General features: G+C 39.4%; 1 protein-coding gene across 1 annotated transcript in view; it reads right to left on the bottom strand.

The window, feature by feature from the left end:
- The window catches only part of ITGBL1 (integrin subunit beta like 1), a 235,709-nt gene that overhangs the window by 28,945 nt on the left and 178,990 nt on the right, over positions 1 to 27,774 (bottom strand). The window lies entirely within an intron of this gene.

Genomic DNA, 27,774 nt, shown 5'->3' with positions numbered 1-27,774 from the left:
GTCTTTGTCTGCTAACAATTCAGCAAATACCTTCTCCTACATCCCTAAGGTCAAGCTGAAGGTCAAGCGTAAATGCCTAGGAGGTTGAGCTGGAGCTGAAGCGACAACTCCTGGCTCGTAGGTGACTCCTGTTTTCTACTTTCCATGTTCTGTTTCATTCCTTTTTGAAGACTCATTCAGTGATGAAACTCCCTGGATGTTTCATATTCCACTATGAGGAGACCATTTAACATAACTGAATCAACTTTATTTATTCTGACACAATTTGAACTAATATGGTCATTAAAAAACATTTTTAATTTGGGTCTGTCTGCCACATAAGCAAAAAAAAATTCTCATGGATACATTTCAACATGATATTTTAGTGCTGATGTGGTGTGAGTTTTTGAGTTCACAGAATTCATCTTAACATGGGACGTGGGTGAGAGTTCATGTCCTAAATATCCTTATTAACCTTGACTTAAAGTTTAAAAGTAGAAACTTGTTTTGGAATTGAGTTTGGTTCACAGTTTGGGAATTTCTTAATTATTTTCCTTATGACTTTCATCATTATTTCCTGAGCTGTAACTATGCCTCAAACACTATAATTTCTTCAACTCCATCCTTTTGTGTTCATGATACCACACATGCACTAACATTATGACTATCATTTTACTAAACAGGAGATGGAGACATATTGAGGCCAAGTAACTTTCTCTGCTGAACCAGCTCTCAAGGGATAGATTCCAAATTTATATCTATTCCCATCATGCTTAAAGTTTGCCTCTAAACATTCGGCCATATTGTGTCTTAATATATCATCACGGAGCTCCAGGAGGCTGTATGAGAAAGCACAGTTCTTTTTTTCTGAGGAATTGGGACTGGTTTGCCAGAAATTCAGCCGAGTGACTACTCCAAGACATCTGTTAGCTCCCTGTCATTATCCCAACCATCATAATTACACACCCACTGAAATGATCATAAGATACTTCAGGGCTGACCCTGCAATGCTGTTAGTCATTCTGTTACTGCATTTGTGTCATGCTAAAGAAATTCTGAGCTGGGATACGATAGGAAAAAGAAAAATTAGTATTTAGAGTCGTATCACTTCAGCGCTGTAATTAAAGATAGTCTAACACAGTGATTCATAATCTTTTCTGGCAGAAGTGTCAGGGTCATGGTCCCTTTGAGAATCTGATGAAAGATACAGCAATAGATAGTGCTGTTCTGGCCGCCCTTCAACCCGTCTTTCTACTTGGAGGCAGAGCTGAGTTCAGCAGGAGACAGAGCCCTCCCCCTCCCGCAATGATACCCCTCTTCCAGGGGACTGGTGGACCGAGCAGGGACACACCAGACACCCTTGGCCAGGGCTTGGATTCTTGAGGGTGAGAGCAAGGCACGGGGACTGTGGCAGAGTGGCAAGTGTGACAGCACAGCCATGAGCCTCCAGGGGCGTGGAGGCTGACGCTCCAAAGTGACGGCTGGTTCGTGGCAGTGCCTTGCTTCCCTGGCTTGTGTGAGCGAGCTGTCCAAGCTTGCACTCTGAGCCTAAGCCCTTGGAATAAAATATTTTTTCATCTCAGTGAATGAAGTTGGTGACCTTTATTAGCAATCAAGAACTCTAACTGGTAGACCCCGGATCTGTCCCTGGAAAAATACATACCAGCATGCATTTATTTTTTTGTAAAATGTCATAAGGATCCATGAGTCTCTACAATTTATTTAAGAGACGAGGAAACTCAAGTACACTGAGGCTGAATGACTTGCCGAAGGTTAGCAAAGTAGACATTAGCCATGTAGCCGTGTTGGTGTTAGAACCCAGATTTTCTGAGCTGTGCATAATATTGCCTGCTCTGCATGAACACACTGGCCCTCTCATGGGTAGATGCGTGAATGACAACTATGATCCAGGCTGTGGACAGAGGCAAACTACATACAGCAGCAGTGAGCGTAGTTGACGAGTCCATGGCAGACAGACGTGGGAAACACCAGTCACACCATTCCTGAGACATAATCCACTCCCGGTTACCAGGGCAGCATCAGTTCTTAAGTTTGAGGGTACATGTGTTTATGGTGACCATTTAATTAACATTTTGAGGCATATAATAAGTTTCCTGACCACGTATTACTGGTTTCTTTGACAACCATGAACACACTACTGGCATATGTGTTTATTTTATTTTTCACTTGAGGAAGAATTAATTAATTTACTCAATATCTATTACTTAGTCATAGTTCAAAAGATTGAACACAAATATCTATCAGATCCAGACTCATTAATAAAATTATGGTATATAAACAAAACAGAATATTATAGCATGTGAGGTTTTAAAAACTTTTTTTGGTTGCTCCTCACAACATGTGGGATTTTAGTTCCCCAACCAGGGATTGAACCTCAGCCCTTGGCAGTGAGAGCTCGGAGTCCTAACCATGGAACCATCAGGGAACTCCCCATAGGGGTTTAAATTTCTACACTTCACTGGCCGTATATTCTGCAACTTTCTCTATAAAATTCAAACTAGTGTTCACTAGCCTATTTAAATTTAATCTCTCCGTAAACCCTCCCTTGTCCTCCCTGATTAGTTTAGTCACCTGTCAGAATGCAGTGTTCTGTCTAATCCCACAGTACTTAGTCCACACCATTAGTAGATCACTGAATGCAAGCTTTTTACTAAATACATGCCTGAGCCCTACTCTAAGTAGTGATATCTTTGTTTCAGGCTGTGGGTGGATTCATGCACTGACAGACTTTATTTTCTTGGGCTCCAAAATCACTGTAGATGGTGACTACAACCACGAAATGAGAAGATACCTGCTTCTTGGAAGAAAAGCTATAACCAATCTAGACAGCATATTAAAAACCAGAGACATCACTTTGCTGAATAAGGTCTGCATAGTCAAAGCTATGGTTTTTCCAGGAGTCATGTACAGACATTGGAGTTGGACCATAAAGAAGGCTGAAAGCTGAAGAATTGATGCTTCAAATTGTGGTGCTGGAGAAAACTGTTGAGAGTCCCTTGGACAGCAAGAAGATCAAAGCTGTCAATCCTAAAGGAAATCAACTCTGAATATTGGAAGGACTGATGCTGCAGCTGACGCTCCAGTACTCTGGCCACTTGATGCGAAGAGCAGACTCCTTAGAAAAGACCCTGATGCTGGGGAAGATTGAAGGTAGAAGGAGAAGGGGATGACAAAGGATGAGATAGTCGGGTGGCATCACTCACTCAACGGAAATGAGTTTGAGCAAACACTGGAAGACGGTGAAGGACAGGGAAGCCTGCCTGCTGGAGTCCATGGGGTCGAGGAGAGTCAGACACGACTAAGCAACTGAACTGAACTGTAGGTGGGATCTGTAACTGTATAATATCTGTGATAGATATTAGTATTTACATATTTAATTTAAAAACATGTTGAGAAGCTGTAATTTCAATAACTCACATAAAATCCATTTCTTTCTATTTCTCCAAAAAAAAAATTAACTATATTTTCTGATCCAGAATGAGATGATTTAAGAAGAGCAACATCATCAAAGGCACCTGCCAGCTTGGGAGCAGCAGTTACACTCTCTACAACCTTATTTTCTTCTACTTTTTAAAACGGCAAAACCACACTTGCATACAGGCTCAACAGTGGGAGAGTAATTAGGGGCTCACATAAAACAGAAAAGAGATTAACACTTCACTAACACAGTCGTCCTTCGCCTAAAATAATAGGTTTACCATAGCAACCTGATTGCACCAGGAAAAGCTCCTGCCAAATGCATCTGAAGTTCCCTTGAAATTTCCACAAGGAGGAATTAAACACTCGAGAACTATAATATTCTGTACCATTTCATCTAAGTACAAATATTTCGTGTGTGAGAATAAAGTCATCTTCCATCAGACAAATTTAAAGGGAAGAGGCACCTTCACCTACTGCTTCAAAGTGAGCAGGAGGATGTCTTATAATTCAAGCCACACTGATGCTACTTCAGCTAGTCAAGGAAGAGATGCTGGTGACTTTTTAAAAACAAGGATAAATGTCAATCCTTCCTTTCGTGTTTTCTTAGTATACAAGGATTGAAGTAATCAATCACAGACCTTTGGGCCGAAGGTAAAGAATCTGCTTCCCAATGCAGGAGACTCAACAGTTGAGGGTTCGATCCCTGGGTCGGGAAGATCACACGGAGGAGAAAATGGCAAGCTGCTCCAGTATTCTTGTCTGGGAAGTTCCATGGACAGAGGAGTCGGGCGGGCTATAGTCCATGGGGGTCTCAAAGAGTTGGACACACCTTAGTGACTGAGCATGCACGCAAGGCATTTGAACAAATGGCGCACTTATATCATTTTCTGTTGTCTGTCTAAAATTGAAATTGCGATATGGCAGCAGCAGAGCTCACTTTTCTGTAGAGCTTTCCCAAGGTCTTGCGGAGAATATCACAGAGGAAGTCTATTAGACCTCGAAGTAAGATGATCTCATTATTTCACCCTTAAGATTAGTTTCTATAATGACTAACATTACTCAACTCACTTATTTCTAACAAAAATTTTCTAAAGTAGGTAGCCATTATCACACTCACTTACCAGTATAACTCAGAAACTAAGCAATAGTTTTAAGGTTAAACAACAACAACAGAGAATGAATGGGTTTGGAAATGTGGAGCTTACGTAATTAATCAATGTGGTCAATCCCAAATGAGGCAATATAAAGGAGAAAAGAAATCTCCATCTTCCTAGCTGGTAAATCTATTGGCCAGATAGTGGGTGGCACCTTGCTTCACAAAGTTTAGGGATTCTGCAAACAAAAATCAGCCATAAAAAGAAAGAAAAACTCACTCAGTTATAGTGAGGTTGGATGAACCTAGAGTCTGTCATACGGAGTGAAGTAAATTAGAAAGGGAAAAGCAAATATCACATATTAACACATACATACGGAATCTAGAAAAATGCTACTGATGAACCCATTTGCAGGACAGGAATAGTGACACAGATGTACATAATAGACTTGTGGACACAAGGTAGGGAAGGAGAGGGTGGGACGAGTTGAGAGAGTAGTGTTGCTGTTCATACACTACCATGTGTAAAACAGTTGGCTTGTGGGAAGCTGCTGGAGAAGGCAACGGCACCCCACTCCAGTACTCTTGCCTGGAAAATCCATGGACGGAGGAACCTGGTAGGCTGCAGTCCATGGGGTCGCTAAGAGTTGGACACGACTGAGCGACTTCACTTTCACTTTTCACTTTCCTGTATTGGAGAAGGACATGGCAACCCACTCCAGTGTTCTTGCCTGGAGAATCCCAGGGACGGGGGAGCCTGGTGGGCTGCTGTCTATGGGGTCGCACAGAGTCAGACACAACTGAAGCAACTTAGCAGCAGCAGCAGCAGTGGGAAGCTGCTGTATAACTCAGGGAGCTCAGCCTGGTGCTTTGTGATGGGGGGAGGTGGGGGGACGGGATGGTACGTGGCAGGTTCAAGAGGGAGGGGATATATGTATATTTACAGCTGATTCCTGTTGTTGTATAGCAGAAACCAATACAACATTGTAAAGTAAGCATCCTCCAATTAAAAATTACAAAAAAAAATCCTATTACATCCAGGCATATACTTGTTTGGTACTGAATTAATGACTCCATTCTAGGTCATAAGCACAAGCAATTGTAATTCACCAGGAAATACTCTATGAGATAAATGTCAAAGGATAGACAAAGGCAACAAATGCTATTTACCAGTGGAAGAGCTGACACAATCAGAGAAACATTTCTATAGGAAGTTTCTCGAAGATAAACTATATTTGGGCAAAGAGGGAAAACGTGGAATCAAATCCTCATCACTTTTAAATTCTTGCTTGGTTTTGTCACTTTAAAAAATTCAAAAGTGTGAGTGAATATATCACTTCCTTCATAGTTCAAGAGTGCTAATTAAATTGATTTGAAACAAGTGTGGACTCTCTTAGAAATTAGAAATTTTATTTTATTTTACAAATTGAATAATGAAATCAATGTAACAATAAACAATACATTTCTATCAATGAGCTAACCTTTTACAGTGAAGAAAAAATAAACTATAAAGCAATATTTTCTACTTATTTCTTAATTATTCTTTATTTCTGAATCTGCCAATATTAATTTTTCCAAATGATGAAACATTAGAAAGAACATTGAGTATATACGTAAGAGTATCCATATATGAGGATATATGTGTACATGTACATTTAAATTTGAAGCTATTGTTAATACCATGTGAGCAACTTTTCCTCAAACTGTTCTTGCAAAAAAAAAACAAAGACAGTTTGTACTATTCTTAAGTCTTCTAACATCAAAAGTATATTAAAATAAAAATATTTTAAATTAAAAAATATACAAGTAAAATCCTAAACATAATTTATCTATGTAACTAAATGTTTCGTAAAAAATAAAGCCCTATCGATAATTAGGTGCACTTTTAGCCATACATTTTACATTCACTTTTGGAAAACATATTCAGGTCTTAAGACATTTTTTTCTCAATAAAGCAGTGTCAAAAATATGCAGAGCCTGGGAATTACACAGCCAAAAATGTCAGAAACTCAATAATCTTACAATTTAAGGATATAGCAAACTTGCTTTAACTTTGCCATTTTATACCACAGTTGACATAATCAGAATTAATAGGCAAGAGTTACAGGGAAACAGTCTAATATACTGTAATAAATAATATTACACACATCAGAGTAGTTCACTCTGATGGAATGTACTGCCATGGTAAGGAGTAAGCTTTCATCACTAAAGGAACTGAAGTCAATAAGGCAGTCTCTGATAAAAGTTAAGAATTTGTGCTCTGGGTTCAGAAAGACCTAAGATAGAATTTAATATCTATCACTTACACGTTCTATAATCTTAGGAAATAAATAAACTTTTCATTTAAAATTTACTAAATTGGGAATACCTACTTAATTAGGCAATCCCTTGGAGGAGGAAATGGCAACCCACTCCAGCATTCTTGCCTGAAAAATCCCATGGAAGAAGAAGCCTGATGGGCTACCTCATCCATGGGGTCGCAAAGAATCAGAACACAACTCAGCAACTGAGCATGAATGCACTTAATAAATAACTTTAAAGGGACAAAAACAGAAATATATATTTTTTAAAATATTGCCCTTTGGATTTTCTAAGCACCACTGTGATATTTGCTTGTGGTACAGTGTTTAAACTTAAAAAAAAAAATGTATAACCTATAGAGTAAAAGTGAAGCGAAGTGAAGTGAAGTCACTAGTCTTGTCTGACTCTTTGCAACCCCATGGACTATAGCCTGCCAGGCTCCTCCGTCCATGGAATTTTCCAGGCAAGAATACTGGGATGGGTTGCCATTTTTTTCTCCAGGGGATCTTCCCAACCCAGGGATCGAACCCAGGTCTCCCACATTGTAGTCAGATGCTTTTACCATCTGAGCCACCAGGGAAGTCCCCACAAATAGAATCACATAATTATCAAAATGGGCTTCCTTGGCAACTCAGTGGTAAAAAAATCTGCCTGCAATGCAGCAGACAAGGGTTTGATCCCTGGGTTGAGAAGATCCCCTGGAGAAGGAAATGGCAACCTACTCAGTATTCTTGCCTGGGATATCCTGTGGACAGAGAACCCTTGCAGGCCTTAGTCCATGGGGTCTGAAAGAGTCAGACAAGACTTAGTCACTAAACAACAGCAATTATCAATATAATTTTATATGATGGGAAGTAATATATCATTTTCACAGCTAATCCATTTTTCTGTTATATGAATGTCCACTTCCTTTTTTATTTTTACCAACAACATATTTCAGATAACTTATGGTTTCTAGACTAAATATGCTAATTCTTTAAAAGGTATTTTATTCTGATGTTATTTTTCAACAAACTCCTATGACACCTGAAAGTCCTATTTCCATTTTTTCTTTAGCCCCAGAAACAATTTTTAACTAGCAAGAAGTTCAATATATGAGATTAAGTCAAAGCCTCCTAAGGCAGCCTGGACTTAAGTGGCCAAGATTCTAGAGAAAATGGAACCATAGGATAGTGAGTTCTCCTTGATACACAAATAATCCCCTTCATACATTTGTCAAGCCTGAACTTTTTAGGGCAAGAGGATAAAGCATTAAGCAGGAAGCAACATCTAAAAGAGGAATAAACTAGATGGAGATTTTGGCTTTTTCATCTGGCTGGCAAGGTAGTACTTGGAACTCAGGGACCTTTGAGAAGGAGGGCATTGATGAACAGAACATAAACATTCCAGGTTTTCACTTTAGAAGTCATGCTAATACCTGATTGGATTGAAGTTATCTGCCTTTGTACATACATCTTCCAGACAAAAAGTAAATTATCTCTTCAAGGAAGATGACATCATTCACAAAATTTTACCAATTTTATTAAACGATATTCATACTCAATGGCAAAAGAACAGGTGTTTCAAGAGACAGGACAGAATGACTATTTCAATACGATGTAATACTGAGCAGAGAACATCGATATTTCCATGGCTAATCTTGTTCAGTCGCCAAGTCGTCTCTGACTCTACTCGACCCCATGGACTACAGCATGCCAGGCTTCCCTGTCCCGCACCATCTCCCGGAGTTCAAGTTTACTGTGCAGAAAGGCAAATGACTAATCTTAGCTACCTAGAAAAACTGAACGAGGACCAAGCAGATGAGGCATTCCCTGTTCCTTGGACACTACCTGATAAGAGCAAACATTTCATAAGGATATTGACTTTGATAAGAATATTCAATATTCTCTGATAAGATAAAGAATATTCTTTGATAAGAATATTAAAAGTAGCATAGAGATGGAGGAAGAAAGAGAAATATGCTTCCAAATAAGGGGAAGAGAAAAAGAAGGATGATGTTGCAAGAGAAAGAACTCTCAAACACATGCAATTAGCTGCTTGTACTGGTAATGGAAAAACTGTCAGAAAATAAAGGTATTTGAAACGCAAGTCCTTCATGCAAGCCTTCTATGGGGTCACACAGAGTCAGACACGACTGAAGTGACTTAGCAGCAGCAGCATGCAAGCCTTTGTATCTCCCTGACTACAGGAAAATATCCCCTGGAGAAGGGAATGACTACCCACTCCAGTGTTCTTGCTTGGAGAATTCCATGGACAGAAGAACCTGGCAGGCTACAGTCCATGGAGTTGCAAAGAGTTGGACAAGACTGAGCAACTAACACTTTCATACATAGGTTAAATAGTCGTTTGTTTGGAATAAAACCTAATTTTACCCTGGGTCCCTTCATATTATGTGTTAAACTCTGCTTATGTGTCTCTTACTCAAGTCTTGGATAAAATCAAAGTGAATACAAACTAATAAAAAACAAATCACATGGAATTGCTAATTGTCAAAAACATTTGTGCCACTGTTTGAAAAGCAATGTATTCTTTGAAGGAACAGGAAATTGCAATATCAGTTTTTCAGGGAGATGACTTCTGCTCTCAGCTAATCTAGCCAAAGAGGAAGGCTAGTCAATCAATCCTAGCAATAATAGTCAACATCGCTGCTGCAAAAGCTATTCAGCCAATGAAATTAGGTAATAAAAGAAAACAAAGAAAGGATAAGAGATTAGATGCTTGAAACAATGATGAAGTTTGCATCGCACAAAAAGCAGTATCAGAGGAATCCTGATTAATCAGGACTTCCCCGGTGGCTCACTTTTCACTTTTGAGATATCTTTGGCTTAAATACATCTGATTGCCTGAGAGTCCAAAGGATTGACTGCTTGCCCATGAAAGTGAAAGTGAAGTCGCTCAGTCATGTCCAACTCTTTGGGATCCAGTGGACTGTAGCCCACCATGCTCCTCTGTCCATGGGATTTTCCAGGCAAGAGTACTGGAGTAGGTTGCCATTTCCTTCTCCAGAGGATCTTCCCGATCCAGGGATCGAACCCAGGTCTCCTGCATTGCAAGCAAGATGCTTTACCATATGAGCCACCAGGGAAGTCCATGATATATTATGTAATGAGAACTTGCACTAATTCCACTGGGGATTTTAATTCACATATTTATTTTCTTTTTTTGGCTAGGAAATGATAAATGCTTTATGGAAAGTATAATTAATAAACATTCTAAATGCATTCTCTTCCAAATATAAGTTTCTTGCTTATCCCCTACTTATTTTGTGTGTGTGTGTGTGTGTGGAGATGTGATTTTTAAATCAGTTCTTATTAATTTTCACTTTTTGAAGAAGTGTTACAAAAGATATATTACAATGAAGTACATAGTATGTGGGCGTTAGTTTCTGGTAATAAAAAGAATAGAAATTTACTGGACTTACAGTGCTTATTCCATGGCTGTGCTTATGGGAAGTCATGCAATTCTTCAAAAAACTCAAAACCAAAACTGTGAGCTGGAATAAGAGCAATTAGCATCAGCTCATATGAAAGAGGTCCTGAGGGTCAAAGCCCACAGCAGCACTTCAAGCAACAAAAGCGGAGAAGGTGAGTCTGGGATTCCTTGAGTAAACTAGAAAGAAAGCTAAAGAGATCCATGATCAGTCATTTCCTTGGGAGAATCTAACACAAGACCTTGATGAACACAAGTATCCTGAAATTAGGCTTCAAAATGTTCCAGAGCTTAGAATAAACCATGTATAAGGCTTCCCTGTTGACTCAATCTGCCTGCAATGAGGGAGACCCAAGTTCAATCCCTGGGTCAGGAAGATCCCCTGGAGGAGGGCAGGGCAACCCACTCCAGTATTCTTACCTGGAAAATCCCACGGATGGAGGAGTCCGGTGGGCTACAATCTATGGGGTCACAGAAAGCCGGACATGACCGAGCAATTAACACACACACACAAGCTCCCAACTGAAGACCAACAAATGTGTACATAAACCACCATCAGTGACAGTCAGTAAAGATAGTAGTTTTTACTGGACAAGATGGAGCGACTAGGCACATATGGACTGGATATTGTCTAAATACCTGTCTTGCCATCTTTTCTTAAATATATTTGCTACAGACTGGTTCCAAATAAGAAAAGGAGTACGTCAAGGCTGTATATTGTCACCCTGCTTATTTAACTTCTATGCAGAGGACATCATGAGAAACGCTGGGCTGGAGGAAGCACAAGCTGGAATCAAGATTGCCGGGAGAAATATCAATTACCTCAGATATGCAGATGACACCACCCTTATGGCAGAAAGTGAAGAGGAACTAAAAAGCCTCTTGATGAAAGTGAAAGAGGAGAGTGAAAAAGTTGGCTTAAAGCTCAACATTCAGAAAACGAAGATCACGCCATCCAGTCCCATCACTTCATGGCAAATAGATGGGAAACAGTGGAAACAGTCGCTGACTTTATTTTTCTAGGCTCCAAAATCACTGCAGATGGTGACTACAGCCATGAGATTAAAAGATGCTTACTCATTGGAAGGAAAGTTATGACCAACCTAGATAGCATATTTAAAAGCAGAGACATTACTTTGTCAACAAAGGTCCATCTAGTCAAGGCTATGGTTTGTCCAGTGGTCATGTATGGATGTGAGAGTTGGACTATAAAGAAAGCTGAGCACAAAAGAATTGATGCTTTTGAACTGTGATGTTGGAGAAGATTCTTGAGGGTCCCTTGGACTGCAAGGAGATCCAACCAGTCCATCTTAAAGGAGATCAGTCTTGGGTGTTCATTGGTAGGACTGATGTTGAAGCTGAAACTCCAATACTTTGGCCACCTGATGTGAAGAGCTGACTCATTTGAAAAGACCCTGATGCTGGGAAAGATTGAGGGCAGGAGGATAAGGGGACAACAGAGGATGAGATGGTTGGATGGCATCACCGACTTAATGGACATGGGTTTGTGTGGACTCCAGGAGTTGGTGGTGATGGACAGGGAGTCCTGGCGTGCTGCAGTTCATGGGATCGCAAAGAGTCGGACACAACTGAGCAACTGAACTGAACTGAACCCTGATGTTTGTTACGTGATAATACCAATAACCAGGTCATTTACACATCTGTTTCTATAGTCTGTTGTGGTCTTCTTGGTCCTATTTGTTATTTCTCTGACTGTCAGAAATTGTGTAGGAAAAGAGTACAGGGTCTCTGGATTACAGTCCCTTAACCAGAAATAAGTCACTTATTTTTTTTTCTTTTGCTGCACAGCACATGGGATCTTATTTCCTGGACCAGGAACCCCTGCCCTGTGCACTGGGAGCACAGAGTCGTAACCACTGGACCACCAGGGAAGTCCTGGACTTCTTACAAGCAGAGAGAGCAGTGACTCTCATCCTGGGGAAATCGTGCTCCCCAGGGGCATTTGGTAATGTCCGGAGATATTTTTGAGTGTAATGATGGGTTGCAGGCTTCCCTGGTGTCTAATAACAAACAGAAACACTGCTGAACACCCTACAAAGCAGAGGACAGCCCCACAACAAAGAATTAGCTAGCTGAAAATATTAATTGTGCTGCTATTGAGAAACTCTAAGACAGGTGAGGGAAGATCACCTTAATTCAAATAAAGAAGAGCTCAGCTGAGGCTGAGTTGCATTTATTCCTTGTTTTCCTCTCCCCTTCTCAAGAGGTCCAAATACAGAGGCCTCTGCACTCACACACACACACACACACATGTGCACATATGCATGCTCACATGAAAATCAGCTCACCCAAGTTTACACTTCCTCCTTTAAGACTGACCACTGTCCCATCCTCTAGGAAGTGGTCTGCCACTTGTCCAGCCCCCTGCACAACCACCACTGAAGGCTCGATTAGGTATCACTATGATGTTGAAAATAGAACCTTGGCGGTACTCCAGCCTGATACTCATGGATACTGATCGATCTATATAGATATTGATGGATCTAAAATGTGCTCCATGATGCTGAAGTCTGTTTGATACCTTTTAATCTAGGCTTCTCATTTTCATCTTGTATTCAGTGTTTATGCAAGACATTAAAACTTCATACCATGACCTAAGACATGCACTTACTATATTTTTTAATGTATATCCCCATAACCCCTGTTAAAAATCACGTTCCTAATTGCAAGTAGATCTTAAAATATTACATACACGGACACACACACATGCATGAAAATACTAAGTGCCTTTTGCATTTAAAACTATGATTGGGCTGATTTAAATGTGTTATTTTCAAAGTAATTAATGACCATAAATCAACACAGGATCAATGTAAATAAAAATAAAATACATACATATAAGGCAGTAAATTCCCCATTACACTCAGCTCCAGGGACTATTACTGTTAACTTTGTAGTGAATTCTAGCCTTTTATCTACACCTATTTCTACCTACATGAGTAAACAAGGCAATATAATTTCATCTCAAATTGTAACATAAATATTCTAGCTAAGAGCACTTTGAAAGGATTCACTTTAATTAAGATCATTCTTCCAGCAGCCTTTCTCATGACCTAACCTGTAGCTGCATTTCATCCCACACTATGCTCTTATATTTTTTAAAGAGCAGATATATCTGGTACCAGCCAAAACCTCTGCTGCACACATTCGAGCTGTGCCTGCTGTCAGAATTTCAGGTGTAGATTAATTTACTTAAAGCCCGACTAATTGGCCATTCACTCTGGGTGGAGACAGAATGCTAATTTATTCACCTAAATCAGTAAGTAGGCCATCTCTGGAAGAAGAAATTCATCTTTTTACACTACTTTTTTGAAACTGTCCATGAACTCTTACAAATGAGCTTCTTTATCATGAGTGCCAGCCACAAGATAAGAAGGGACAGGAAACTCAGGAAAGTCTTTCCTTTGCTCCCTCCATTCAGGATTACTCTAGTGCAGATTAATCAACAGAGAACCGTTCGTTCTCTGCTTCATCATCTGTAGAGACGATCATTAATATTCCACCATGCAGAGAGCATTCTAGGTGCTAATACGGAACTCAGAGGGAGAGTGTCTAAAACCTAAATCAAACAGATGAGACTATTAAGATTGATGGTCCCAAGGAAGAAAACGTTACCCTCCAATACGAATTCCAATTTCCACAGAATGAAAACTGACCTCAACATATTTTGTAACTATAAAGAAAACCACTATTGTGCTTTGAGCAGGTTTAGCTAATAGGTAAGAGGAGTCATACAAAATAAAGTAAGTCAAGATGAAAGAAAGTGGCCCATAGTAACATGCAAAATGGGGATAAGAATGCATCACAAGATGCATTTTTTAAAGTTTTATATTAATGTGTGATGGGCAGGTGAGGAGGAAGTTAAAATTATATCATTGGGGTTTGCAATTTGGTGTATGTGTTAGATTAGACCATTTACCATGATTAGCATATCATCAGAGAGGTGGCATGTTTAAGACTTAAAATAATGAATTAAAAGAAATGTTCAAAGAAATAATTTATTTAAACAGTAAATGATAAATTTTATGCAAGCTGAATTAAAACCAAAGTACACTGGGCTAAGCATAACTTTAAAGCTCACTGAACTTAAATGCTAACAATTACATTTGTTTTCAAATCTTAAACCCTCACACACCATATCAGCTTCATTACGTTTAAGGCTAAGTCAAGGTACTTTCCTTTCTGCCTTTGGCGTAGTTTTCTACCAGAAGCAATACTGGGAACACAGTTTAATCAACTTAATCAACACTATTTGAGCAACAGAGGACCCTGAATATATATCTAAGATGTATTTTATTGACCAAAAAATTGGCAGGTAGAGATGCCAGTTCGATCCCTGTATCACCTTCCCGGTGATGCCAGGAAGATCCCTGGAGAAGGAAATGGCAACCCACTCCAGTATTCCTGCCTGGGGAATCCCATGGACAGAGCAGTATGGTGGGTTAGCATCCATGGGGTCACAAAAGAGTAAGGCAGGACTTAATGACTAAACAGTGACAATAACGATGCATGGAGCTTCAAAATAAAAAAACAATTAAACTACTCCCTAAAAACATATTTAATAAGGACGCCTTTTAGTAATACACAAAGAAAAGGGAAGTATAGTATAGCCAACTATTACAAACAAGTTAAAATGTGAGTGCATTTTGAAAACAGAGAAGTATGTTGATGACATAAGTTCCTCTGTGAATATACATCATATTACCTGGATATTAAGGTTTCCAGTTGCTTCTCTGAAGGGCAATTATCAATGGCAGCAATCAATGGGGAAAGGTATGCCCACTGTTACAAGAACTGCCAACAACCAGTCAGCTCATGCGCCTGAACATGGCATGTCAGTGGGAGGTTTTAACAGAGAAGCAAATGAATTTTAGAGGTAATAGTGGATGTTTGCTTTAAATGCAGGCAAAGAGATAAGACTGATAGATTCAGTTCAGTTCAATTCAGTCACACAGTCATGTCTGACTCTTTGCCACCCCATGAATTGCAGCACGCCAGGCCACCCTGTCCATCACCAACTCCCGGAGTTTACCCAAACTCATGTCCATTGAGTCGGTGATGCCATCCAGCCATCTCATCCTCTGTCGTCCCCTTCTCATCCTGCCCCCAATTCCTTCCAGCATCAGGGTCTTTTCCAATGAGCATGAGGTGGCCAAAGTATTGGAGTTTCAGCTTCAGCATCAGTCCTTCCAATGAACACCCAGGACTGGTCTCCTTTAGGATGGACTGGTTGGATCTCCTTGCAGTCCAAGGGACTCTCAAGAGTCTTCTCCAACACCACACTTCAAAAGCATCAATTCTTCGGCACTCAGCTTTCTTCACAGTCCAACTCTCACATCCATACATGACCACTGGAAAAACCATAGCCTTGACTAGACGAACCTTTGTTGGCAAAGTAATGTCTCTGCTTTTGAATATGCTATCTAGGTTGGTCATAACTTTCCTTCCAAGGAGTAAGTGTCTTTTAATTTCATGGCTGCAGTCACCATCTGCAGTGATTTTGGAGCCCCCAAAAATAAAGTCTGACACTGTTTCCACTGTTTCTCCATCTATTTCCCATGAAGTGATGGGACCAGATGCCATGATCTTCATTTTCTGAATGTTGAGCTTTAAGCCAACTTTTTCACTCTCCTCTTTCACTTTCATCAAGAGGCTTTTTAGTTCCTCTTCACTTTCTGCCATAAGGGTGGTGTCATCTGCATATCTGAGGTTATTGATATTTCTCCTGGCAATCTTGATTCCAGCTTGTGCTTCTTCCAGCCCAGTGTTTCTCATGATGTACTCTACATAGAAGTTAAATAAGTAGAGTGACAATATACAGCCTTGACGTACTCCTTTTCCTATTTGGAACCAGTCTGTTGTTCCATGTCCAGTTCTAACTGTTGCTTCCTGACCTGCATATAGGTTTCTCAAGAGGCAGGTCAGGTGGTCTGGGATTCCCATCTCTTGAAGAATTTTCCACAGTTTATTGTGATCCACACAGTCAAAGGCTTTGGCATAGTCAATAAAGCAGAAATAGATGTTTTTCTGGAACTTGCTTGGCTTTTTTGATGATCCAGTGGATGTTGGCAATTTGATCTCTGGTTCCTCTGCCTTTTCTAAAACCAGCTTGAACATCAGGAAGTTCACGGTTCATGTATTGCTGAAGCCTGACTTGGAGAATTTTGAGCATTACTTTACTAGCGTGTGAGATGAGTGCAATTGTGCAGTAGTTTGAGCATTCTTTCGCATTGCCTTTCTTTGGGATTGGAATGAAAACTGACCTTTTCCAGTCCTGTGGCCACTGCTGAGTTTTCCAAATTTGCTGGCATATTGAGTGCAGCACTTTCATAGCATCATCTTCCAGGATTTGAAATAGCTCCACTGGAATTCCATCACCTCCACTATCTTTGTTTGTAGTGATGCTTTCTAAGGCCCACTTGACTTCACATTCCAGGATGTCTGGCTATAGGTCAGTGATCACACCATCGTGATTATCTGGGTCGTGAAGATCTTTTTTGTACAGTTCTTCTGTAGTATCACATAAAGGGGAAGCAAAAACTGGGTTTACAGATTTAGAAGTCCTAATTAAGAAACAAAGGAGAAGGACTTCCCTGACCGCCCACTGGTTAGGACTTTGACTTTCAATGCAAGTTCAATCACCAGTGGGAGAGTTAAGATCCCACATACCTTGTGGCAGAAAAACCAAAATGTATAACAGAAATGATATTGTAACAAATTAAATAAAGACTTTAAAAAAAATGGTCCACATAAAAAAATCTTTAAAAAAAAAAGAAGCAGAGAAGAAACTCAAAATAACATTGTCAACACCACATTATATACACCAAGTTGCTTCTTCGCTCATACACCAAGATGATCTCAAGTTCTGCAGTGTCCCTGCACTAAGAATGCTTTAATTTCATGCAGGAAGAGAACTACAACAGGGATTTGCATTTTCTGAGGATAAATTATTAGTGCATTAATTTGACTAAATATATCTCTCTACCACTTGTCTTCCTACATTTAAATATGCATGTCTAACAATTGCTTTTTGCAATATGTCCACTTTCCCCCACACACGACAACAGAGAAGATAAACCAAACACCTATTCTACACCATCAATCAAAGTGGTAATTCTGGAGTGTCCGTTTCCTTCTCCTGCATTCTATGAACATTCCTGAACATTCTCCCACTTTTTCCCATCTAGCAGTTGATACATTTAAATAATTATAACAAAGCACTTGCACGGGATTAGACATTCACTGAGACCTTCATTGTCTTCAGGCCGTGAATTTGGATTTTCCACATCTTGGTTGGTCTTGGGATGGAATTCCTGACAATGTCCTGTCAGCAAGGAAACAGTCCTACCCTGAGACAGTGGGGTGACTGTGGCCGTGCAACTCACTTCCTGGTGTTCTACTAAATACTCCCTGTCCACTGTTTGATTTCTTCTCCAACATGACCCCTTGGAAGAAGGTCCTGATTTAATCCCTGTTTTGCAGACAAGGCGCATGGATTTACAGGGTTTAAGTACTTAAGTGAAAGTCACACAGTCAGTGAATAGTGGGGCCAAGATTCAATCCAGTATCTACTAACTCATAAATATAAATTTAAATAACTAAGTTATACCTATTCTTAATTTTGGACAAATGCCACAAGTAATTAACACTATCAGAATATAATGTAATATATGTCTTGCTTTTCAGAATGAAATAAGAATCATGATATTAAAATTACTCTAAATGCAAGAGGAAGTCCTAGAGAAATGTCTAATTGAAACGTCTAAGTATCTAATAATATCAAGCATAGAGGGAAAAGATGGTTGGATGGCATCACTGACTTAACGGACATGAATCTGAGCAAACTTCCTGAGATAGTGAAGGACAGGGAAGCCTGGCGTGCTGCAGTCCATGGGGTTGCAAAGAGTCAGACACGATTTAGTGACTGAAAAACAACAACAGTGTGTTTAATCGCTAAGTCGTGTCTGACTCTTGTGAACCCATGGACTGTAGCCTGCCAGGCTCCTCTGCCCATGGGATACTCCAGGCAAGCATACTGGAGTGGGTTGCCATTTCCTTCCCCAGGGGATCTTCCTGATCCAGAGATTGAACCCAGGTCTCCCACACTGCAGGCAGATTCTTTACCAACTGACCTATGAGGGAAGAAGACAATAATAACAACACCAACAGAGGGACAAAAATATATACCATCTCCTTACAAAACACATTTGCAAACCAGTTTGTTCATTTCGAAAACAAACGTATTTTTTCTTCTTAAAAGAAAGAAAATAAGGCACATCTTCTAATGCTGTTAGAATATATCTGACAAAATATAAAACCATGGTATGGGGCATCAGTTATATTTACCTTATTCAAAAATCTCTTGGGGTTTGAAGACCTGATGAGAAAACTGAGATTCAATGGCACTGTGAACTTAAGAGACCCATGCATTTTTAGGAAAACAACCAACTCTGTCTCTCAGTCTCTGTCTCTCCCTTTCTCTCATTCTGGCCCTCATCACTCCTTCAGTTCAGTTCAGTTGCTCAGTCGTGTCCGACTGTTTGCATCCCCATGAATCGCAGCACGACAGGCCTCCCTGTCCATCACCAACTCCCGGACGTCACTCAAACTCACGTCTATCGAGTCAGTGGTGCCATCCAGCCATCTCATCCTCTGCCGTCCCCTTCTCCTCCTGCCCCCAATCCCTCCCAGCATCAGGGTCTTTTCCAATGAGTCAACCCTTCACATGAGGTGGCCAAAGTATTGGACTTTCAGCTTCAGCGTCAGTCCTTCCAATGAACACCCAGGACTGGTCTCCTTTAGGATGGACTGATTGGATCTCCTTGCAGTCCAAGGGACTCTCAAGAGTCTTCTCCAACACCACACTTCAAAAGCATCAATTCTTCGGTGCTCAGCCTTCTTCACAGTCCAACTCTCACATCCATACATGACCACTGGAAAAACCATAGCCTTGACTAGATGGACCTTTGTTGGCAATGTAATATCTCTGCTTTTTAATATGCTATCTGGGTTGGTTATAACTTTTCTTCCAAGGAGTAAGCGTCTTTTAATTTCATGGCTGCAGTCACCATCTGCAGTGATTTTGGAGCCCCAAAAAACAAAGTCTGACACTGTTTCCACTGTTTCTCCATCTATTTCCCATGAAGTGATGGGACCAGATGCCATGATCTTCATTTTCTGAATGTTGAGCTTTAAGCCAACTTTTTCACTCTCCTCTTTCACTTTCATCAAGAGGCTTTTTAGTTCCTCTTCACTTTCTGCCATAAGGGTGGTGTCATCTGCATATCTGAGGTTATTGACATTTCTCCCAGCAATCTTGATTCCAGCTTGTGCTTCTTCCAGCCCAGCATTTCTCACAATGTACTCAGCATAGAAGTTAAATAAGCAGGGTGACAATATACAGCCTTGATTTACTCCTTTTCCTATTTGGAACCAGTCTGTTGTTCCATGTCCAGTTCTAACTGTTGCTTCCTGACCTGCATACAGGTTTCTCAAGAGGCAGGTCAGGTGGTCTGGTATTCCCATCTCTTGAAGAATTTTCCACAGTTTATTGTGATCCAATATTTTATTGAACAAATCAGACAAAGATGCCTACATGTTAAAGCACAGTACGCTAAGAATGTGACCAAAGTAGCTGGGACTTCCCTGGGGGTCCAGTGGCTAAGATTCCAAAGGTTCGATCCCTAGTCAGGGAACTAGATCCCACAAGCTGCAACTAAGAGTCCACATGGCACAACTTAAGATCCCACATGCTGCAACTTAGACCCTGTTTACCGCAGCTAAGACCTGGTGCAGCCAAATGAATAAATACATTTTAAAAAATAGCTGGGGGAACATGGACATCCAGGCAGCTTCTCAGAAAAAGTAACACGTGATTGAGATCTATAGTTAGCCTAAGTGGATGTGGAAGAAGAAAGGAGTCTGGATTCTTCCTAAAGGTTTAAAATGCATTAAGCTTGATAGCTGCTAAGTCATATCCAACTCTTTTGTGACCCCATGGACTGTAGCCCCCCAGGCTCCTCTGTCCATGGGGTTTCCCAGGGAAGAATACTGGAGAGGGTTCTCCAGAGGATCTTCCCAGCACAGGGATGGAACTCATGTCTCCTGCTTAGTAGGCAAAATCTTTATCACTGAGCCACCCCTTAAGCTGGAAAATTAGAAAATCCAATTTGGATTTTAGATAGATCATCCTGACAGCAGTATGGAGAAAACCTGAATGAGAGTGCACAAGACACACGATGAAAAACCAGCTGAGAGTTCTTGGAGCCAATGATCTGGGCGACGGGTTGGCAGAGGTGTGCAGAGCATCTGACATTGCTTCATTTGACTGAAAAGGAAGGTGTCTACAAACGTATAAAATTCCCATGAGAAATATCCACAGGGCCAATATCTTAAAATAAAAATATTTAAAATACTTAAAAAAATCTATTTCTAATTCAAAAGATAACCTAGCTATTCCTGTTTTCATTTTTTCAATCATTTACTTAGGTACCTTACTCACACGGGTCTTATAATACTCTGATTGAAAATGATTGAAATATACAAGTAAAAACGTAAATATTTAACATGAATTATCATGTAAACAAGGTGGCAATGCAAGTTGATGATTTTAGGACTTTATTGGCTATTTCTTCCCCATAAATAATATGAAGACACATCTCTTGCACTCTGAATAATTTCCTGGGTTCACAACAATTGTCTCACTTCAGAGTTTACCATAAAAATATGAATCAGAGACATAGATGTGTTTTCAGGTCTAAATTTCAATAAAAATTTAAAACCTGTGAAGAATGAAAGTGAACAGATGCTCGAAAGTCAACAAGATTCTAAAACTAAAATTATGTGTTTCTTGATTCATATGTATACTCTTCTTTATTAAGAGGAAAAATGCATTAATCATAATTTTAATTGTGGCCTTTCTTTTCAATATTTAAAATCTTATGTAGGTGTCTCATATTTTAGTGTATTAATTTTTAAGTCATTTTATATAAATGTACAGAAAATTGCCCAGTCATGGACCTATGACTTAATTAATTTTCATAAAGTGAACAGACTCATGCAAAACACAAATGGAGACATATACCATTCTCTAAACCTCCAGATGTTCCTCTTTTGTCCCCCTCAACAATCCCTAGACAAAACTATCTATCTAACTTTTATCACTACTATATTAGACATACTTTTTTTGAAATTTATGTAAATGGAATCATATAGAATATACTCTGTTGTGTCTAGCATTGTTGCTGGGATAAAGTTATAAAACTTGTATTTTCTTAGATTCTTGCTTTCTAGGAATTTTTGAAATATTATTACTTTTAATTAGCCTGAAATTCTTTTGAATATCTAGATAAGCAGATATTCATGTCATTGGTGAATAATGATAGTTTTATTCCTTCTCATTTCTTATGTCTTTTTATAATTTTGTTGTCTTTATGTACTGACTAGGTTCACCAAATTGTGCTAAACTGTGTTTGGCACCCTTATCTTGCTCCTAATCTCAGGCTCTTTTCTTAAACACAGGTCATGTATATCTAATTTCCAGTAGTATCTCTGGGTCTGTTTCTGTTGTCTGTTTTCCAAATGGTCCTAGTTGGTTGTTTCTTGGTTTGGTTTGCTTTGACACATTTTAATTCACTGCAGGACACTGAAGAAACTCTTGTGAAATACTTCTCCTGAGATTATTTGTCTTATTTTCTAGCACATGCCCAAATCAGAGCTGGCTCTCCCCAGTCCAATCAAGGGCTGAGCTGATACGTTGCAGCCTTTGTTAGGTCTGATTTCTCCAACACCTCTGTAGATGTTTATGATCCATGCTCTCAGTGGGCCCTGAAATTCAGTGTTTGTTTCCTGAACACCACACAACTCTCTGAAGTTCTAATCAGTTTGTTAGTCATTATGTTCTTGGCTTCTTGGTCTTTAATCTTTCACTGCTCATGAATGAGCAAATGCCTTGGAGTGACAGGGGATCTTAAAGGACTTTGGGGTCAAACTCAGGTGTCTCACATTGCAGGCAGATTCTTTTACCATCTGAGCCACCAGGGAAGCCCCTGGAGACAAATTAGGGTGTAGTATTTGATTCCCTTTTCTGCACGTCCAAGATCATGATCCTACAAGCCCTGCCAGTCTTGGCAGCTTCAACCTTATTTAGTTTCCATCCCTTTAAGATTCTAGAAAGTTCAAATGTCTTCTCTCCTTATAGCCAAGCCCTCTGTTGGCTTCTCCCCCTCTTTCCCTGCACAAGGTGAAAATTAGCAAATAATCTGAGGGGAAAGCATTGCGTAGGATAGCAGGTTCACAGCATATTTCTTCTATTTTCTATGAGATCTTGGCTTCTCGAGCCCTGGCTATTTTAACAGCATTCCAACTCCTTCAAATAGATATTTGTAAACTGATGCAGCTTTTCGCTTTATCTTTGGCCACTGCATTGGTCTATTAAAACTATTTAGGGACTTTCCTGATGGTCCAGTGGCTAAGAGTCTGTGCTCTCAGTGCAGGTTCTGTGCTGTGCTATGCTTAGTTGCTCAGCTGTGTCTGACTCTTTGCAACCCTAGGGACTGCAGCCCACCGGGCCCCTAAGAATCCCGGGTCCTTAGGGATTCTCCAGGCAAGAATACTGGAGTGGGTGCCATGCCCTCCTCCAGGCAATGCAGGTGGCCCAGGTTTAATCCCTGGTCAGGGAACCAGATCCCAAACATCACAACTAAACTTGGCATGCCAAAACTGAAGACCCTTCACCATGTGAGTGTGTTAGTGCTCAGTTATATTTGACTTTTTGTGACTCCATGAACAGTAGCCCTGCTCAGGCTCCTCTGTCCATGGGATGCCATGAATACTGGAGTGGGTTGCCAGTTCCTTCTCCAGGGGATCTTCCTGACCCAGGGATTGAACCCAGATTTCCTACATTGCAGGCAAATTTTTTACCATCAAAGCTCCTCATTTTACAATAATGACCCAATGCAGCTAAATGAATTAATATTTTTTTTAAAAAACCATTTAATCATAGTGAGAGACAGAATAATTTAGTAATTTATAAAATGTTTATAGTGAATTTTTGCCACACAAAATTTTGTATTTTATTACAAATTAATTTCAGACAAATTTAGTTTTCATCACAGAGGATTTTGAAAATAGAAAATATTAATGTAGGTAACTATTTCTATTACTACTAAATCACCTGCTTAACATGATTGATTTCTATATTTTGGCAAAAATAGTTTTGGCAAATAGAATTTTGGCAAATAGAAATCTAAAAGACTGTTCTCATAATCCTGTGGTATTTTGTATATAATCTGTCTTAGAAACTGCCTTCTAAATAGTTCAGTGTATAATAAGCATGCTAAATGTAAATATTGTTGTGCTTAGTCGTGTCTGACTCTTTAAGACCCCATGGACCCTAGCCCATCAGGCTCCTCTGTCCATGGAATTTTCCAGGCAAGAATACCGAAGGGGGTTGCCATTTCCTCCTCCAGGAGATCTTTCTGACCCAGAAATGGAACTCTAGTCTCTTATGTCTCCTGCACCGGAGGCAGATTCTCTACCATTGAGCCACCAGGGAAACTGCTAATAAGCATGCTGAGCAAGAAACAATAATAAGCATACTAACCAAGATGTGTTTGGTGGTGTTGGAGAAGAATCTTGAGAGTCCCTTGGACTGCAAGGAGATCAAACCAATCAACCCTGAATTATTCATTGGAAGGACTGATGCTTAAGCTCTAATACTTTGGGCACTTGATTCAAAGAGCTATCTCATTGGAAAAGATCATGATGCTGGGAAAGATTGAAGGCAGGAGAAGGGGATGATAGAGGATGGGATGGTTGGATGGCATCACTGATTCAACAGATATTTGAATTTGAGCAAACCCTGGGAAATAGTGAAGGATGACAGAGAAGCCTAGTGGGCCACTGTCCATGGGGTCCAAAGATTCAGACACAGCTTAGTGACTGAACAACAAGAACCAAGATATTTCATCACAATTTAGTGACTGAATGAATATAAACTTAGAAAATTTAAAAAAATAATTTATATATGTATCACTCAGAGATTGCCACTTATACATTTTTGGCTTATTTGTTTCTATTCTTTCTTTTAAAGAGATTATATGCAACATATATAATATAAAACTCGATAGGTTTGTGTGTGTTCCGTGTGTTAGTCGCTAAGTCGTGTCCAACTCGTTTCAACCCCAGGGACTGTAGCCTGCCAGTCTCCTCTGTCCGTGGGATTTTCCAGGCAAGAATTCTGGAATTGATTGCCATTCCCTTTTCCAGAGGATCTTCCCAACCCAGAGGTAGACCCCTGGTCTCCTGCATTGCAGGCAGATTCTTTACCATTTGAGCTACTTGTGGATATATTTGAAAATTTGTGGATATATTTTAAAACCAGTTTATTCTGCATATATCATGATCATTGTTCATATCTTTCATTTATCCTTTGAAAACTTTTAGTGTGGGCTGTTCATTCTTTTGCATTTAGCCATTTAATTCTATTATTAGATATTTAAATTGTCTTCATTTTCCTACTATTGGAATAAAACTGTGAAGTATTTTTATATATAGAAATATTTGCATCTCTGTGGTTTTTGTTTAGGTAGCTTCTTTGAAATAAAAGTATTGAGTCAGGAATATTCATAATTTACACTGTAAATTACCCTAAGAAACTAAGTCACAGCTGGTTACTTATAGTGAATCCTTATCTCAACACTGAATTGCATGAAGAAAATCCTTCCAATTTACAAAGTTTAAATTTCCATTTCAAAGGAACTTTTATGTATACATTTTTCATTATTTTATTTCCTTTGAGAAAACTGTTTAAATCCTTTGATGATTCTTTTTAGCATATTTGTATTTTTCCTATAATATTTAGGCTTTTTCATATTAGAAATAATCTTTTTCACTACTGAATGCCAACTAGGGAAAGTAATTATACCAGCTACCATGGCAGGGCTTTATTCATTGAGAAATTCAGTAGAGTGGTAGAATATACCCTAAATTAGTGCCAAACAACAAATTTTTTTTCTCCAGATGGTGCTTAAAGTCCACACCTTTGTGGATATTTAAAAAAAAAAGGAAAATTATGCCAATGGAAACACATCGATCTAGAGGACAGTTAAGAACGACATCCAGAAGTTCCGTTTTTCCCACTGAGCACACACTCGTTGGCATTAATCATTATTAGCTGCTTTGATTAGGCAGAGAACAATGCTGCAGTCCTGCAGCCGTCAGGGATCTGGGTCAACGGAACCACAACTGCTTTTCCAAGAGTTTCTAGAAATCTAGATGTTGATTCTATTGTAGAAATGGAGCCAACACCCTGGGGGCTAATCTAAAGGCTCACTAGGTAACAACCCAGGAAAAGGAGAAAAAACTTGATGTTGATTAAGAAGTTACAGTGCTTCTCACCATAAAACCAAAACACAAAACAGAAGCAATACTATAACAAATTCAGCAATACTACAAACAAATTAAGTCTTTACTATAAAAATGATCCACATCAAAAATGTATAAATACATTTGTTTAAAAAGAAAATGCATTGACTAATACCAAAGTCCATGGTAATATCCTTCAGTGACTATTTCAATTTCAATACCTTTAGCCATAAATGCCAGGTATGGAAAGTACTCAGTAGCAAAATGTATACTCATACTAAGTAAACTGAATATTCACTGGAAGGACTGATGCTGAAGCTTCAATACTTTGGCCATCTGATGCGAAGAGCTGACTCACTGGAAAAGATCCTGATGCTGGGAAAGACTGAAGGCAAGAGAAGGGGACAACAGAGGATGAGATGGTTGGATGGCATCACCGACTCGACAGACATGAGTTTGAGCAAACTCCGGGAGATGATGAAGGACAGGGAAGCCTGGCATGGAGTCATAAAGAGTTGGACATGACTGAGCAACTGAACAACAACAACTAAATAAGTAGTGGATTTTTGCAATTCATTTAGTCAGTGAGTCAGTTATCAGCTATTCATTGGGACATCACAGTAACACCATAGTCCCTGATGTGTCATTACTCGTCTAGGTCTAAATAAGAAACTTGTGCCCTGTTCTGTAGTTTCTATTCTAATGGCTAAAATCGAGTTTTAGAAGTAAAGCAAAAAAATATACATATATATGCTTTCAGGTAATAAAAAGTGCTATGAAAAAAATACATATCAGGGTAAATGATAAACAGGGAGAGGGCTTGGTTTGATTTAGATTAAACTGAAGGGCCAGGACTTCCCTAGAGGCCCAGTGGTTAAGAATCCACCTGCCAATGCAGGGGACACAGGTTTGAGCCCTGCTCTGGGAAGATCCCACAGGCTGTGGGGTGACTAAGCCTGGGTGCTACGACTACTGAGCCCGCATGCCCATCTATGGAGCCCAAAAGCCCAGAGCCTCTGCTCCGCAACAAGAGAAGCCGACAAAACGAGAAGCCCATGCTCCCTAGCAGCCCCTGCTCGCCACAACTAGAGAAAGCCTTTGTACAGCAACCAAGACCCAGCACAGCTAAAAATAAATTAACTACAAAAATAAATTGACGGGTCACAATGTTATACTTTTTTCCTTACACGGAAATAATATTTTCTACCATACAGACTTCCATATGGATTCAAATTTGGATTTAAATACATATGGATTTAAATCTTAGAACATCTACATATAAGTAAATCAAGTGTTATCACAAATAGACTTCTTATATTCTATTTAAATGACAAAGTAACACATTTAATACATTAAATCCTTAAATGCTGACCGCTTTGTTCTCTGAGATAAGAACTTTCGCAAAAGAAAGGAGGACACTGATTTTCATGGGGTTCTTGCCTTTCTGAAAGTTGATTTAAAAATTAGTGTGTAAAGTTCCTGCTTTTAAGTATAATCATTTTTCCTTGTGAATATAAGTAGGAAAGATTATAAGCTGTCAAGAATTTCCAGAGTTCCTGCCCATGACAGAATGATGGGTCCACATGCTGTATTTAAAACCCAGCTGAATGGGTAAAAATAGTATTTAACTCTCTTAGTCATTATGAGTTGAAGCAATTTATTGAACCCTTCAATCAGGAAAGGAGACAAAAGACGGGAAATGGATGAATGATTCATTTCTTCATGTGTTGTCTACACAGTGCTATTCTAATAATTGGATGATCTGAAGTTTAAACGAAACTGCGTTAATGCATTTTAGAGAGGAGGCAAGTGCAAAATATTTCAAAAACAACAACAACAACAAAAAAGATGCTGGAAAAAGTTGAAAGCATCCAATGAAATGAGGTAGTCAGGAAGGCACAAAGACGGTGCATGAAATGCAGAAGAATAACATCAACTTAAGTAAAATGAAAACTAAAAAGCCAGGAAGAATAAGCCTTCCTTATACCTAAAAACTCAAATTGAAATCTTGTACCTATTCACTGTTCTGAAAGTTTGTCTTAGAAAACATATTAAAAGTAAATATTTAATTTCTTTCAAAAAGGATAACAATTTCAGGAATATCTATAGGTTGTGTTTTAAATAATTGACTTGATCATATTTCA

Source organism: Bos javanicus, chromosome 12 (assembly GCF_032452875.1).
Source record: "Bos javanicus breed banteng chromosome 12, ARS-OSU_banteng_1.0, whole genome shotgun sequence".
NCBI classification, from domain to species: domain Eukaryota; kingdom Metazoa; phylum Chordata; class Mammalia; order Artiodactyla; family Bovidae; genus Bos; species Bos javanicus.
This window is presented reverse-complemented; position numbering and strand designations above follow the sequence as displayed.